The 7,229-nt window shown below is 36.2% G+C and overlaps 1 pseudogene; it reads right to left on the reverse strand.

Annotated features, from left to right (window-relative positions):
• Positions 1 to 1,909: 1,909 nt before the first annotated feature.
• LOC149226872 (heat shock protein 90-1-like) lies at positions 1,910 to 2,902 on the reverse strand (annotated as a pseudogene).
• Positions 2,903 to 7,229: the final 4,327 nt, after the last annotated feature.

Genomic DNA, 7,229 nt, shown 5'->3' on the forward strand with positions numbered 1-7,229 from the left:
CTGGTGCCAGCCATTCTTGCACTCTTAACTATGCTTCAAATACCTCACTGTGTATTTAAAATAACAGACTGTCTTCAACAGCAACACAAAAGAAACTTGAGAAATACCTTGGATTCTTTTGCCTGAGTCTTCACACTGCTGGAGATGTTGCTACAGTAAGAATCCTTCCTTCAGCTTCTTTGATACCTTCAAAGAGCCTGAACCAGCTCCGATAACACTGTTGGGAATTTTTCTGGTAAAATCCCAAAAACAAGATAACCTGAACATAGAGACAATGCTCTGTTCCTCTCCACAGGATCTTTGACACAACGGAAACTTAAAAATGTATTTACAGCAGACAGAGTTTTCACACACCACAGATTTCTATTCATTAATAAAAACTGCTGTTATAAAATATGGTTCTTCCTCTCTCAGAGGGATTACACCAGGAACACTTCAGTTCCAGTTTCCAATAAACACTCATTGTCTCTCCTTTTAAAAGGATTTACACTGCATTACAAAAAAAACTTATGTCTCTGCTAAAGAGATCAACACGATGCTGTGTGGAAATTACACATCAATTTTTCTCACGCTGCTGCGTTCTATTTTTTACTTCGCACTGTTGTGCATTACCATGCTCTTTTCAAAACAAAAAAAACATTACATATATATGACAACAAAACAAAAGGACTTACATCCGTTTTCACTTGCCATGCTGCCGTAAAAAAAAAATAAAAAAATTAAATGGTTTTACCAGCTTTTACTTGTGCCCATACTCCCGCTAGAATAAAATTAAAATCCTTACCAAAACTTACCAACCCACAGTAAATTACATTTACTATTTTACTGACAAAACTGGCAGCAAAGAAACTTTTACCTCACGTCAAATTCATTTGGTGCAGGCCTGTACTCAACCGTTGACTTCAATTGGATCGCATCGCAGAATCACAATCTACGGAAGAAAAGAAATGGAACATTATTATCTTGGTGTGATTTGCGATCGAATCACATCGCAGAATCGCAATCGGCAGTCATCGAAGCAGAACCTTAAAACACATATAATGCAATATGCGATTTGCGATTAAGTCGCATCGCACCATCGCAATTGCAGAAAGCACAGGTTGTAACTAAAGGCAATCAGGCTGAGGATGCGATTTGCGATCTGCGATCTCATCGCATCGCAAAGGTAAGGAAAAATGGTTTGCTGCAGTTGAAATTATATTTCAACAAGTTTAACTATCTAGCCTTAGAAAGTTAAGTAAGCCCAACTGGACTAGGATGATTCCGGAAGACTCTAACTAAAAATTGGTTGGTATTGATTCAGTAACTAACTGGGGAAGAATATAGCTCGACAATGCTTGGCAAGGTCTAGTCTGCGTCTGGTAAAACCATGGTAAGTATATAATTTGGCAATGCTTGGCAAGGTCCCATAAAAGCAAGTAGGGTCTTCATAAAATGGCAATAATAATCTAGTGTTCGATAGTAGTAGTCTGCACAACTATTTTTTCATCTCCTGGATTCCATTCAAGCAGGAGAAAAAGAAAAAAAATGGAAAAAAATCACATGAATTCACTTATGTGCTAGAAATAAGTAAGACTAGTTCAAGAGTTGTTTCTGACCGCACCCAAAGGTATTGAGCTTGAACTCAAACCCAGAGTAGATTAATCAGATGAATAGATCGATGATTCTGAATTAAGTGCTTTATGATTCTCTCCCATCCAAACTGCTTCTTCCACACCATTTTAGCTGTTATTCTCTCCACTCAAAGTGCTCTAAGCTATAGGACAACTGAATATCACAAATCCATTGAATCTAACAAAGAGCTATCAGCTCACGAATCTCTTTCGGCCGGAATAAGGGTAAGAAGAACTGAGAGAAGGGAGAAGAAAGGTACACCAAAGCCATAAGCTCAAGCTCCAGCCATCTCTCTTCACACACCGATTAGATCCTTCAGTCGCCTCTCTGACAATTATTCCAAATGTAAAACTAGATTCGAAAACAGATGAACAACTCTCTAAATGCCACGCCCTTAAATATATTAAAACCCCAACTACCATTGAGGAATCAAACATATGAAGAAACATAAGAAATCATTTATATATATCGGACCTTCCTTAAGAAAAAAAGTGATTTTAGTTCCTTTTCCCATGGGCTCAACATTCACATATCTTGTGGTAGTAAATGATTCCCCTGGCTGAGATTCCCAAATGTATTGTTCGTCATCATTGTGCTTGGTGGTAACAATCACTTTCTCTGCGAAGAGGTAAGTTGAATAGAATCCAACACCAAACAGACTGATCATGCTCGCATACGCCTCGACTTGCAAAGCCTCAATGAACTCTTTCGTCCTCGATCTTGCAATTGTTCCCAAATTGCTCACCAATTCTATGGATTCCATTGCATACCATAAGAATTCAAACAGAAAAATCGTTATAATATGATATAAAGATTGATTATATTTCATTCAAATCATGAGAATCGAATGACTTGAGAACTCACCAACTTTGGTCATGCCTATTCCACTGTCAATAATAGTGAGGCACTTGTTTGCCTTGTTGGGAACAATCCGAATGAAAAGCTCCAACTGAGCATCCAACTTGCTCTTATTCGTTAGCCCTTGGAACCGAATCTTGTCCAAAGCCTACATCCGATTCAAATTCCATAAAGATCAAACAATACTTAAGAATATATAACCTTATTTATTCTCCCTATAGTAGGCCAGCCTAATTATCTCACGAGTATATGAGAACTCAAAAATGATAAATATTTTCTTACTTACATCATATGAATCGCTGACGAGCTCTCTGAGGAAAATATCCTTGTTACTATAAAAACTGTTGATAATGAGGCTAAGTAACTGATTAATTTTAGTCTGGAAAGAAAAATTCTCCACGTTGCCAACCTCCATGTTAACATCCGCCATTGATATTCCAATAAACTAAAACAGGGAACCCAATAATCAATAGTAGGATTCCAAAGCCCTCGAAATCCTAAACCTAGGCAGAAAGCGTGGGAGAAGAACCAATCCATTGTTTCTGCAAGGTGAACAAGATTTGGCCCAATCTTCCACCAGAGTCCAGGTTGTTGCGCTTCAACTCTTTTTCGAGTTTGTAATTCTACTAGGTGTTAAGGTTGCTTTCGTGTGTATTGTTCAGCTTAAAGTGCTGCCAATCGTTGCATGTGGCACACGGTCAACCCTCACAGGCACTCCATTTTAAAGGCCCTGCATCATCAAATCCTTTAAGCTGGATACAACCGTTGACTCAGAGAACTCACGTTTTCATTTTCTTGTCTGTGTAATTATTGGATATTGCAAGAAGTTTGAGCTATGCATGATACAACCAGATCTAAAGCTTTATGCATTTGTCTGCATGAATCCTATGTAATTTTTCCAGACCTGCGTGGAATGAGCAACCAAGAAAATATGACAGATCAAGAAGGTGAAGATCTTGGGAGGCAATTGGGTGTTTCACGAGTGAAGAAATCAGGGCTTGGGTGATTTCTTTACTTAATTTAGTTTTGTTTGTGTGTTTAAATGTGTCTTTTATTTCGTGGTGTGGGTTTGATATTTAGTTGTGTGTAAATTCATATTAAAGAAGGATTGATGGTTCTTAAATTGGAAGCCCCAGTGTCCGAAATGTCAATTCTTGTGTGTTAGTAATTTTGGTTATGAAAAGGGTTGGTGGTTCTTAAAGTGGAAGCCCCAGTGTCCGAAACATCAATTCATGTAAGATCAAGTTGTTTGATCAACTTTTGAACACATTTAGTGTCCAGACCTCCATCTTATCAACTGACGAATAACCGAAAGAAAAATATATGACATATGGTGGTTGGCCCATAGGATGGTTCATTATTTTATAGCTCTTATCACAGAAGCCCCGACGAGCCGAGTTGTCAATATTGTTGATCCTACAAGGTTCATCAACGATGGTCAGAGGTGGTTACGTTTTAAATGGATGTCAAGTGACAACTCGAATATGTGGTGGAGAAAGAGTAGTGTTTGCGAGATTCGAGAGTGGATGTGAGTGCTGATGAAAACCAGTGAAATCTATTTATTTATTGTTGTAATATGTTTTCCATGTAAGTATTAAGGGAGGGTGTTGGAATTAATGCTTCCATGTTATGTGTAGTTGTCATTAGGAGTTACGAGGAGTCAGTCTTGTTTCCAATGTGTGAGTTGTAAGGGTGATCTGTTTGTGTTGAAGTCAGTAATTTGTGTCTTATATATTTGTATCTGATCAATAAAAGTATCAAGAAAAAATTGTATGGTGTGTAATTTCTCTCTATGCTCTCTATCTCAATTTCTAATGCTAAAAGCAACATGTATGTCAAATTGGTGATTGGTGAAGTTGATGTTTTAAGCTGACGCTCAAACTCACACTGTAAAGTTGCTCATCTAGTGGGTTGCCTATGAAACCCATTTTTAGGGGAGTTCGACATACTCAAAGTTCTCGATATTTAGCTTTATGTCCATGGTATTCTCATTTACCCTCATTTAATCCAATGTTTCATTCTTCTAAACACAAATGAAAAAAACTAGCAGAAATGCATCTAATGTAAGTGTGAACGACAGGAGGGCGGGGGCTATATGACTATAGGCTTGACATCAACTGTAGCATCAATATCCCAATAAATTCAACGAACTCTTACCAAATAATCAAACTCGTGCCGATGGCTAAGATGCGCTGATACAATTGAGAATGAGCTCAACGCTTAGCCCCTGAACTACTGATGTTTTCCAAAAATTATTTTCTCCTCTTTTTATTTTCTACTGAACACTTTCCACTCCTTCGGCCTACGAGTACTCAAAAAAACAATGCCACATTTTCTTCACGACGTTGCGCGTGAACCAATATCACTCAGAGAACACAATTCAAGGCGCTTCATTCCAAATATCCTCCACCGCGTCCTTTCAAATAACCTCGACCGCCGCAAAATTTAATTAATTTTTTTGTTTGTATTGCTTCGCTCCCCGTCACGTAACAACCGTGGATGCGAGACTCAGACAAAGCATATTTCAGTTATATTCCTTAATGTTAAATCCGACCTGTTCATTTAAATTCAAGAAAAACTCAAAAATAAAATCAACGACGCCCCATCCAATTGGTGTCGAAATAGGAACGCCTACGATGAATTACTTCTAAGTTTTAAAATTTTAAATTTCACTGTCTATTGAATGTAATGATTATTTAATATAAACTCATTGAATCTAATATTATCTTATCAGAATTCTTACCTAGTAAAACAACTCGCCATATCATCTTATTAGAATTCTTACCTAGTAAAAGAACTCCCCATTTCAACTTGTCACAAAATTCCAACCATAAAAAATATGTGAAAGAATATTGATTTACATCAAAAAACACTTTATCATAATTAGTACGATGGTGTACATAAAGGTTCATAGTTTAATCACCCTTTCTAGGCTGGAAATATACTTCCCTCACAAAATAGGATTGGTTAGATTTCAAATCCATTGATTCCTACTTTACATATTTATATTCTTTATCAAAATACATAGGAAATTCAACATAGCATTTTTGTATTAAAAACCAATTACATAGAACATGCTTAACCCTTTACAATTTTTGTCCAAATCTCATTTATTTTAGTTTTAAGTAGTTGTTTATACATAGGGCCCGTGGGAGATAACATTTTTGATGACTTTTTGTTTTATTTTCCTAGGATTTGCTGGTAGTAGTATTACGATCCTTGCAAAGATGGATAAGACCACCTAATGAATCCAATTGCATGGAAGAAACTTTCTTTCGTTTGAGTCTCCCATTTCCGATCTTGTGCAACTGAGAGGGACTCCAATGCTATTGCTATTGATTCAAGGGAGGAATTGCGATATGTTTATGTCAATTTTTTTTTCCTTTTAGATTTTGATATGAAGCATTGATCATCGTGTTGTTATTGCAATATGTTTATGTCAATTTTTATTTTTAGATTTTGATATGAAGTATTGATAAAAGTGTTTTTATTGATGTGAAGATTAGGGGAACAAAACCAGATAAACAATAAAGGTTTTTTTTTTGCTAAAATAACATTAAGTATGGACTCCATCGGAGGTTATATTGCACCCGTATGAAATGAGCGATGTTATATTGTATAGGAGGCCACTCACTAAATGTTCATGCAATGAAAATGATAGAGTGGTGTACTATATAAAAATACAAAAGAAAATTTTGGTGAGCCTCGGTATTGCAACAAGAATGATGCAACTCCCAAGGATACAGACTTTAATTATCAACCCGGGGTTCGTACACACTTAAGAGGTATCGGCACTATATGTGCATCATACAATGTGTCCTTCCATTACTACTATGATGTAATGGAGTGCATGTACTGAAATCAAATCTTAAACTAATTGCAGAAAATGAAATGCTTGAAATGGAAACATTAACCTATTGCAAGAAATAAAGTACAAGGAAGGAAACTTATTCTAATTGCATAAAGATCATGAACTAAATGTAAAAGAAACCCAACTTAACCCTATTTATCACATGTCATGATTTAAACTAACTGAGAATGGAGTGAGTATTAACTGTTATGTGCATGTGTGAATATAAAACAACTCTTTTTTAATCTTTTTGTTTTATAAATGCAAATACTAATCTTTCCTTGTTCTCAATTCGAGATAAAAATAGATTACTACAAGGTTTCCTACAGGATGTACTAGTTTTCTTACGTGATCCCCTATTTTACTACAGGAACAGGCCAAAAGCTTAGGAAGTGGTCTAGAAGGTGGAATGAAGCTTGGGAAAGGTGGAGAATGGAAGAATAAGGCATGGAGGTGGTGGACACTATCCAAAACTCAAGCAAGGGCTTCAAGATGGTTGGATTTTCTCAATGGAAATGACAATTTTTGCTTATAAAACAAGAATTCAGATTGAGATTTTAGTGGATTTTGGTGACATGGGTGGATGAGGCTTGGATGAGGAGAATGAGATGAGGTCTCCTTGCAATGTAGAATCTCCTGCACAAACAAACATTATTGTCTGTATCTATACATAAATTCATCTATGCATAGGGAAGATTTATTAAATGGAAGAAAACATAATTGTTACCATCTAATGGCTAGGTGCATGAATGGAAGTGCTTGAAACCAATACAAAAGTTCTTTGAAGCCAGTACGAAATCTAAGAGATTAGAAATGAAAATTGCAAATTATCCTAAAAACCTTAAAGAAAATTATTCCATGCTAAAAAAATAGTGGAAAATTACTAGTCTAAAATCCAGAAATTCGA

This window comes from Pinus tabuliformis, chromosome J, assembly GCF_031772625.1.
Source record: "Pinus tabuliformis cultivar Carrire ecotype Pingquan chromosome J, CPIR1, whole genome shotgun sequence".
In the NCBI taxonomy this organism is placed as follows: Eukaryota; Viridiplantae; Streptophyta; class Pinopsida; order Pinales; family Pinaceae; genus Pinus; species Pinus tabuliformis.